Source organism: Salmo salar, chromosome ssa14 (genome assembly GCF_905237065.1).
Source record: "Salmo salar chromosome ssa14, Ssal_v3.1, whole genome shotgun sequence".
In the NCBI taxonomy this organism is placed as follows: Eukaryota; Metazoa; Chordata; class Actinopteri; order Salmoniformes; family Salmonidae; genus Salmo; species Salmo salar.
Window position 1 is genome coordinate 10,396,045 of NC_059455.1, and position 10,987 is coordinate 10,407,031.

Below are 10,987 nucleotides of genomic sequence, written 5' to 3' on the forward strand. Positions count from 1 at the left end.
CAAAGTGGGTGGGGTTATTTCCTGCCTGTTTGGGCCTGTCCGGGGGTATCGTCGGACGGGGCCACAGTGTCCCCTGACCCCCCGTCTCAGCCTCCAATATCTATGCTGCAATAGTCTATGTGCCGGGGGGCTAGGGTCAGTCTGTTTATCTGGTGTAATTCTCCTGTCTTATCTGGTCACCAGATGTGCTACCTTGTCCCGGACCTGCTGTTTTCGACTCTTTCTCTCTCTCTCTCTCTCTAATGCAACTGCTGTCTCGACCTCTGAATGCTCGGCTATGAAAAGCCAACTGACATTTACTCCTGAGGTACTGAACTGTTGCACCCTCTATAACCACTGTGATTATTTGCCTCTGCTGGTCATCTATGAATGTTTGAACATCTTTAAGAACAATCAGGCCTTATTGGCCATGCACTCTTATAATCTCCACCCGGCATAGCCAGAAGAAGACTGGCCACCCTTCAGAGCCTGGTTCCTCTCTAGGTTTCTTCCTAGGTTCCTACCTTTCTGGGAGTTTTTCCTAGCCACCGTGCTTCTACATCTGCATTGCTTGCTGTTTGGGCTTTTAGGCTGGGTTTCTGCATAGCACTTTGTGACATCTGCTGATGTAAAAAGGGCTTTATTAATACATCTGATTTGATTTGATATCCATAACATGATGCAGCCACCACTATGCTTGAAAATATGGAGAGTGGTGCTCGGTAATATGTTTGCGGCAAATCCAATACAACATAACACTTTGTATTCAGGACATTTTTTGCAGTATAACTTTAGTGAGTGGTTGCAAACATGATGCATGTTTTGGAATATTTATATTCTGTTCAGGCTTCCTTCTTTTCACTCTGTCAATTAGGTTAGTATTGTGGAGTAACTACATTTACATTACATTTACGTCATTTAGCAGACGCTCTTATCCAGAGCGACTTACAAATTGGACTACAATGTTGTTGATACATCCTCAGTTTTCTCCTATCACTCACAGCCATTAAACTCTGTAATTGTTTGAAAGTCACCATTGGCCTACTGGTGAAATCCTTGAGCGGTTTCCTTACTCTCCAGCAACTGAGTTAGGAAGGACATCTGTGTCTTTGTAGTGACTGGGTGTATTGATACACAATCCAAAGTGTAAGTTAATTCAATGTCTGCTTATTTTTTTTACGCATCTACCAATCTGTGTTTGAAATTCACTGCTCGACTGAGGAACCTTCCAGATAATTGTATGTGTGGGTGAGGTATCGTTACGTTTAGGGGGGATTCTGACTTAGAGGTGTTCAGTCATAATCCCACAGAAATTATTTGGTTGTGCAAACCCACAGTTTCACCAGCTCTCCGGGTGGCTGGTCTCAGACGATCCTGCAGGTGAAGAAGCCGGACGTTGAGGTCCTGGGCTGGCGTGGTTACACGTGGTCTGCGGTTGTGAGGCCGGTTGTACGTACTGCCAAATTCTCTAAAACAACGTTGGAGGTGGTTTACGGTAGAGAAATTAACATTAACACTCTCTGGCAACAGCTCTGGTGGGCATTCCTGCAGTGAACATGCCAACTGCATGCTCCCTCAAAACTTGAGACATCTGTGGCATTGTGTTGTGTGACAAAACTGAACATTTTAGAGTGGCCTTTTATTGTCCCATGTATTGACCCCAGCACAAGATGCACCTGTGTAATGATCATGCTGTATAATTAGCTTTTTGATATGCCACACCTGTCAGGTGGATTGATTATCTTGGCAAAAATAAATGTTCACTAACATGGATGTAAACAAATTTGTGCACGTCATTTGAGAGAAATACGCTTTTTGTGCGTATGGAACACTTCTGGGATCTTTTATTTCAGCTCATGAAATATGGGACAAAGAATTTACATGTTGCGTTTATATTTGTTTCAGTGTAGTTACAAAACAAAAGAAATGCAATTGTGTATTGTTGTTGTTTGTCTGATATCAGGTCTGTTGACCATGACAGCATTTTGCAGAGAAAATGGGGTGAGGCATACTATTTAGTCTTGGAATGGCATGTGATCCTCTGTTTTCCTTGTTACCTGGCAACGGACACAAGGGTGTTTCAAAGAGCTGTCATATATAAGCTCCCCGCCCACTTGGCCTGTTCTTTCAGGTTTCCTGAAAGTTAGAGATGAGAGAAAATTATACATTTCTTAAATTCTGAGCATTTTAATAGCCAAAAAATATTATGGCTAATGTTTTGGTCATTCAAAGGCTATTTTTACTTGGGAAATAGAATGACTGTGCAGGACCTTTAATAAAATGTCCTTAAAGGGGAAATATGGACTGCTACATTCATTTTTATGCCAAGTTTTGAAATCATTGGTTGTTTCTTAGGGAAGATATATAAAGTGCATCTGGGCATTTGAACAACCACATAAATACACCTATTTAACTTTTGCATGTAAAACAAAACAACAGAATCATCACTGCTGCTGCACATGCTGCCAAGGTTTTGATGACCAACTATTTAGATTAGAATGAGCAGCCAGCTCATGAGTGCATCAGTGGCACAAGCACAGGGAAACGCAACAAGCACAGATGCGACAATGGTCTTTAGCAGTAATTCGACTGTTAAACCCAATTCAAACAAAAATCTGTATTTTTTTTACGCAAGTGAACGAGCATGTACATACTGGAATTAGAATGCACAGGAGTGAATGAGAGAAAACGAGAAGGGTGCAATTTTGGCCTGCATTTGCAGGAACCCCTCGTTATACTTCTATTGGTCAATGTTTAAGCTAGGACAGATGGGAGGTGGGGGTGCTACAATACTGTAGGTGGACAAGCACAATAACGTTGGATGTCAGCAACAGATAAACGGCAAAGAAAACGGGCCGGGGGCGACAACGGTAGACAGTGTCCTTCGTCCCCGCCTGTCGCGCACTATTTTCCCTCAGTTCTGTTAACGATGGCGAGGTCAGGTGTTTGGCAGGCGGGAGCGAATGGGATGCTCGGGGGAGGAGGGGGCATAACTGCAGATCCAGGAATGTCCACATGCAGGAACACCCTGAACTGAGGGCTGTAGCTGCACACTATTGGAGAAAACAGATGGGCTGTGAGCGTCAACGGCGTCTACGACGACATAGTGTGTCAAATTAGAAAGCAATACCGGTAGTTTCTTTGAGAAGATATATAAAGCGATCTGTGCATTTCAACAACAGCATAAATAAACCTATTTAACTTTTGCATTTCAAAAACGGAATGTTTTGAACATATTAGATTATACTATTTAGAACGATCAGCCAGCTCACGAAAGAACGAGTGCACCAGGGAGAATGCAACAAGCACGCATATGCAATAAGAGAAAAAACATTATCTAACTGGGGATAGCTAGCTAACATAATGTCACAAAGCATGATGCGCTAGCCAGTTAACTTTCATTCTGAAGTAACTTCATATTTTCGAGTTAGTCAGATATTAGTTTATAAAGACTTGAAATTGGCATTGGCGCTAACTAGCTAGAAAGCTTTAGGTATCTAGATGCTTATCAAAGGTAGATAGCTAACTGGTTAATTTGACCAAAAAAATCTACCAAACTATTTCTCAATGTTTCTCAAAGTTACTGTAGCTGGCTCATTCATTTCACTGTGATACACACAGTTTTATGCTGTTTTAGTCCACACAACATGTCACCCTGTCACCTACAGTAGAACATTATACACAACATCAGGGGGAAACAAAAATATTGGCCATGCTTTTTGTCCTACCAGATCTCCGATGAGAAAGTTCTAGCTAGTGTATCCCTCTGTCCTTCGACTCTTGTTGAATGTGAATGTCCGGTTTATCAGGTCCCAGGTTCCCATGACTGTTATGATTATTTATTTACAAGTTAATTACAATTTAGTTTTTTGCTTTACCTGATAGAACAGATCTAGTCTCACATGCGAAGAAAGCCATCTGGCACGAGAGTCTCATTGGGGAGGGAGACTAGAGCAGACCCAGAAGTTCTGACTGAAGATTCTAGCTGGCACATTTGAGTAGAGTGCCCCATGGTAGCGGTGGGGTTATGATATGCTTTATAATCTATGGACAATGAACACAATTGCATTTTATCGATGGCCCATAGTCGTGCCATTCATCCACCGCCATTACCTCATGTTTCAGCATGGCCCCATCTCGCAAGGATCGGTACACAATTCCTGGAACCTGAAAATATCCCAGTTCTTCCATGGCTTGCATACTCACCAGACATGTCACCCATTGAGCATGTTTGGGATGCTCTGGATCGATGTTTACAACAGCGTGTTCCAGTTCCTGCCAATTTCCAGCAACTTCGCGCAGCAAAGCGTGAATTAAAAGTATGTATCTCAGAGCACCGTAGCACCATTAGGTGCAAAAACTTGACTTACCCAGTTGCGGCCCACTTTTTGGAAGCAAACCATTCGATTTCGTCTCTGCGTTATATTGGCATCGAACATGTCACCCTCCCGAGGAGAGGGGGTGACCTTGATAATTTATTGTTAAAACGAGAGGCTGCCTGGATCTTTAATTTAAAGACCCTTGCTCCCTTCGATCTCAACATAGACTTTGATCTGAAGCCATTCTTGTGATTATTGTGATTTTGCCATTGTAATTGTTTGTTAGATACATTTTAGACTACAAATGCTATGATCGTATGCTATCCATTTGTTTGTCTTTTTGTATGTTCTTTGTATGCCATTTTTTTAAATATTTGAGTTAACCAATGATATTAGGCCATACTTGGCCATGATTACAAACACCTGTGTGTCTCTTGACACTATATAAATGACTCATCTCGCAGTGTTTGTGATGATACCCTGATGAAGACAGCTTCGCTGTCGAAACATTGGTTATTACATTTTTGCATCTGAGCTCTTAGAGTGTGCGGCTTTCCTTTATTTTCTAGTTGCATACTCACCAGACATGTCACCCATTGAGCATGTTTGGGATGCTCTGGATCGACGTTTACAACAGCGTGTTCCAGTTCCTGCCAATTTCCAGCAACTTCGCGCAGCCATTGAAGAGGAGTGGGACAACATTCCACAGGCCACTATCAACAGCCTGATCAACTATAAGGAGATGTGTCGCGCTGCATGATGCAAATAGTGGTCACACCAGTGTCATGACTGTCCTGTGAGGATCCAAATAGGTCAGATCAGCTTTGCAATAAATAACTTCAACCAGACCCCCTCTCACCGCAGGGGGGGGACTGGTGGGGGTTGACAGCCCACACCCTGTTGTAAATCAAGGACAGAACAGTCAGCATCTCCCTCTCCACTAGGTATCCCCCTTTCCCTTTCCAATGCTTTGTCTTAAAACCTCTTATGGATCGTACCCTTTTTTTCAATTTTCGCCTAAAATGACGTACCCAAATCTAACTGCCTGTAGCTCAAGACCTGAAGCAAGGATATGCATATTCTTGATACCATTTGAAAGGAAACACTTTGAAGTTTGTGGAAATGTGAAACGAATGTAGGAGAATATAACACATTAGATCTGGTAAAAGATAATACAAACAAATAAATGCGTGTTTTCTATTACATTTTTTTTATCTTCTGTTCATCATCTTTGAAACGCAAGAGAAAGGCCATAATATAATATTGCAATTTAGATTTTGGCCAATAGATGGCAGCAGTGTTCGTGCAAAGTTTCAGATTGATCCGCCAAAATGTGCCGAATTGGTCAATTGATACATTTTCAAGTACATATCTATAGAGAACATACAAAAATGATATGGTAATACAAAATGTAAGTTTACACACTCCCAGGAATGTCATACATGATGGATCATTAGCTTATGCACTAACTTTCACACATCTAGACGGTGGGTGGAGCCAGAGACAGCAGGGGTTCAAACTGTAGAACCCAGTTCCTACATTTGAATATAAAAATAGATTTTATCAAACAAAACTATGCTACGTTTTATGTCTGGGACCTTCAGGATGACAAATCAGAGCAAGATTACTGAATGTAAGTATATTATTTACCTTCAGAGGTGAATGTATCAAACCTGTTGCTGTGATAAGTTTTTTGTTGTTGTGCACTCTCCTCAAACAATAGCATGGTTATTTTCACTGTAATAGTTACTGTAAATTGCACAGTGCAGTTAGATTAACAAGAATTTAAGCTTTCTGCCCATGTTTGCTGTACTTACAACTGTCATGCTAATCACATTAGCGCATGTTAGCTCAACCTTCCCGGTGTAGGGACACCGATCCCGTAAGATTTTTCCCGCCTAAAATCTAACACGTTCAAATTGGAACAATATTTCTAACATGGAATGGGCAGAGGTGACCTAAATAACACTAATGTTTTATTGTGTGTTATTTTGTGATGTCATTAAATATTTTATGAAGGAAATACTGTAACTTGGAAAGTATACCAACTATATGTGTGAAGTATCCATCCGATGCATTGTGCATGAAATAGGAAAAATTATGAAAATGTTTTTATTAAGAGAGGGACATGATTTTAGGAGCCATAAGAAATAATAGTTTTACATAACTTTGTACAAGTGACAAGTCACGCCTTGAGTGAGGTCAGAGAGCGTGTCGGCCTGACGGAGCCACCCCTTTTGAATTAACTGTCACGACTTCCGCCGAAGTTGGTCCCTCCTTGTTCGGGTGGCGTTCTAGCCACCACCAATCCACTTTTCATTTTCCATTTGTTTTGTCTTCATTGTACACACCTGGTTTTCATTCCCATAATTATGTTCCTTATTTAACCCTCTGGTTCCCCCCATGGTTTTGTGCGTGTTTGTTCTTTGTAAGTTGGTCTGTATTTGTGAGCTTGATTATTTTCCTTCTTGGAATATTTGTTGTTTTGAGTAAAGTTACGTGAATTACTCATCTCTATGTCCTGCGCCTGACTCCGCCTTACCTGCTACACCTAGACGCCTTACACTAACTGTATAAAATGATATGTTAAGTACTTAACCTATCACACCAGCGAGACGTGGAGCTGCAGCTCACGTTTAAAGTGGTTTGAACTCTGAATCTCAACACGAGGCAGAGACGATAAAGTCATGTCCCGGACAATCACTTGTACGGCTGATTAGCTGTCCTAAGTAAAGTATTTTCAAAAGTGAATTTAAGTGGGACCATTCTACTACTTTTCTCAAATCACAGTAGTACGCTACTCTCATCACCCCAGTGGGAACCATTGACAAGGCTAGAAAGCCTATCTTCAAAGAAGTATCGTCCAGAGTGAATGGAAGTAGAATAAACTCTGTGGTTCTGTTCAGGACTACACGACAAGTCACTGGATACCGGACGACGGCAGAGGAGAACTACAGTAGAAGACGGCTGGGGACCCCTTTTGGACAATCAGAGCCATACAAGCGTGCCTGGAAAAGGCTCAACACTCTTTCCGAGAAGGCCCTGGCTACCGAGAGAAACCAGAAACCAAGGATTTTCATGTAAATACATGATTTCTTACTCCAAGCGGTCGGCGGTTCGTGTGGAAAGTATAAGTGAGAGTAGTTTCTAAATGTACCAACGTTAAGTGTCTCTGTCCCTCTCTCTCGTGCGCTCTCCCATGTCTATTGTAACAAGCCACCGTATTGTTGTCAGTCCGCTAGGGACCTGTTTCTAATGTATTAAGTGTGAATGTTTATCCTGTGTTAACATTTAGTTAGCTAGTAAATAAATAATTAAACCGATTTGTGGTGTACTGAATCATAAGTAAGGCTCTGGTTTTTGCAGATGCAAGGTTATGTTCAGAATGATGATCTGATACAAGGTTATTATTAATAAGTTGACTGTTTATGGATGTGATAGGTAAAGACCTTTTAGAGTTTAATTCGGGAGATGGTAACTCTTTAAAAAACTGCTCTCGTGGTGCCCCAAATCCTAATGAGTTAATTGTTACATGATTCATTTAAATCGGGTAACAATTAAACATAGTTATTTGTCTAATTTACATTTACATTTAAGTCATTTAGCAGACGCTCTTATCCAGAGCGACTTACAAATTGGTGCATTCACCTTATGATATCCAGTGGAACAACCACTTTACAATAGTGCATCTAAATCTTATAAGGGGGGGGTTAGAAGGATTACTTTATTCTATCCTAGGTATTCCTTAAAGAGGTGGGGTTTCAGGTGTCTCCGGAAGGTGGTGATTGACTCCTCTGTCCTGGCGTCGTGAGGGAGCTTGTTCCACCATTGGGGTGCCAGAGCAGCGAACAGTTTTGACTGGGCTGAGCGGGAACTGTGCTTCCTCAGAGGTAGGGGGGCCAGCAGGCCAGAGGTGGATGAACGCAGTGCCCTTGTTTGGGTGTAGGGCCTGATCAGAGCCTGAAGGTATGGAGGTGCCGTTCCCTTCACAGCTCCGTAGGCAATCACCATGGTCTTGTAGCGGATGCGAGCTTCAACTGGAAGCCAGTGGAGAGAGCGGAGGAGCGGGGTGACGTGAGAGAACTTGGGAAGGTTGAACACCAGACGGGCTGCGGCGTTCTGGATGAGTTGTAGGGGTTTAATGGCACAGGCAGGGAGCCCAGCCAACAGCGAGTTGCAGTAATCTAGACGGGAGATGACAAGTGCCTGGATTAGGACCTGCGCCGCTTCCTGTGTGAGGCAGGGTCGTACTCTGCGAATGTTGTAGAGCATGAACCTACAGGATCGGGTCACCGCCTTGATGTTAGTGGAGAACGACAGGGTGTTGTCCAGGATCACGCCAAGGTTCTTAGCACTCTGGGAGGAGGACACAATGGAGTTGTCAACCGTGATGGCGAGATCATGGAACGGGCAGTCCTTCCCCGGGAGGAAGAGCAGCTCCGTCTTGCCGAGGTTCAGCTTGAGGTGGTGATCCGTCATCCACACTGATATGTCTGACAGACATGCAGAGATGCGATTCGCCGCCTGGTTATCAGAAGGGGGAAAGGAGAAGATTAATTGTGTGTCGTCTGCATAGCAATGATAGGAGAGACCATGTGAGGATATGACAGAGCCAAGTGACTTGGTGTATAGCGAGAATAGGAGAGGGCCTAGAACAGAGCCCTGGGGGACACCAGTGGTGAGAGCGCATGGTGCGGAGACAGATTCTCGCCACGCCACCTGGTAGGAGCGACCTGTCAGGTAGGACGCAATCCAAGCGTGGGCCGCGCCGGAGATGCCCAACTCGGAGAGGGTGGAGAATCAACTAACAGTCATCAGATTAATGAAAGTAAAGTCACGACACCAGATAGTGACTGGTTTCCTGATCCACGCCTTTTACTTTTTATTTTATTTTATCTGTGACCAACAAATGCATATCTGTATTCCCAGTCTTGTGAAATACATAGATTAGGGCATAATGAATTGATTTAAATTGACTGATTTCCTTATATGAACTGTAACGTTTTTGTTCAGTGTATGTATTTCTTAAATACAATTATTTGAATTTTTTACCAATCGCAAGTGGGGCGCCGCCCTGAACACCCTTCTGGGAAAGCTGCTGCTGGTCCCAAACTACACTTCACTCGTGCTAAAGAGGGAGGCTCGCTCGGTTGGTGCTAAAACATGCAGATCAAATACACCGCTGGAACACTGATTGAAGATGTTTACATGTCCTAATAATGCAAAAGATTGCTCAGAAAACCAGGTGTTTTAATCAGCGTATGCTTACTTTGATTTTGACTTTTTGGCCGATTTTTAAGGTAGGCAAAATAAGGTGTTTACATGACTATTGCATAGTCTGCCTACTGCCATAATCGGTTTAATATCGAATTATTAGTGGGCATGTAAATGTAATGACTGTAATTAATACATGCATTAACAGAAATTAATGTAACCAAATTACAGGTATTAAGGTTAATTTACTAGGCCCACTGGTGACATAAGTAATGGTTAATTGATAAAAGTAAACAATCAAAGGGCAAACATTTCACACAATTAAACAATGTGTGTGTTGCAATATAGATCTACTTGCATTCACTACCATCAGACCTTCTGACCTTTTTACCCTTTTTACCTCCTCTGTATAGGAGATTTGGGCATGCGAAGGATGTCTCCTCATATTCTCCACCACAGTTACAATGCGTTACTCCTTGGCCACTCTCTTCTGCTAAACAGTCTCCATCATAGAGATTTTCCCCACACGTCCCATTTATCAGCTCCTTCCATCTGCAGACACTTTCTACATGTCCAAACATTTTACATTGCTTACACTGCAAAGGTCTGGATACGAAGGCCCTGACTGGATAGTACACATATCCCAGCTGCACTCCACATAAAAAAACCACAAAGACAGACAATCTCTTCTCTTTCCTGCCATTAACCACATGATTCATCCAGCGTACATCAATCACTCCAGAAATATATTTCAATGTCAACTTCTTACGAAACTCCAGAAATTACTCATTTAATAGGTGACTTGCTCCGTAGCTCAAAGCACAACACATAATCTCCAAATTGAGTGAGATCCAACAGTCCTTTTTTCTGATTGTCAGAAACACAAGAAATCAAAACAAGCCCACTTCTTGTGATCTTCACCGATTTTTTTTATATTTTTTTTTTTTTTTTTACCCAACGCTTTCTTCACCACTTTGGATGTTTTCAATGGATTCACCAAGTGGGCGTACGTAATCCCAGAAAACGTACTCGTACCAGATACAATGGGGAATTGTCAACACTAGACGTTTCTTTTCCACATAAATGTAGCTTATTTTTACATTTCTTTGGACAAAAGTCCATTCAACATTTCCAACAACATCTGATTCAAGCTCCATCTCCGCTTCCGCCATTTTCAGTCAGCTTCGTGACAGCGCCATACACCAATCAATGCAATATGCTCTTTAGCGCCATCTTTTCAGTATCTGAAAGAGCAGATGCAAAAGACCTGGGCAAAGATTGTCTATTATATTGACAAGATATTAGACTGACCGCTATAACAATGGTAATACATGTACTCAAAGATGGAAGGCAGGAGGGAGGAGGCGTGATCAGGTGGGACCATTCTAGCCAATGAGAGGGCAGAGATGCATGGAAACAACAGATCATAGAGAAAGATAGAACAATCTGAACAACATAATAATAGAATATTGCAC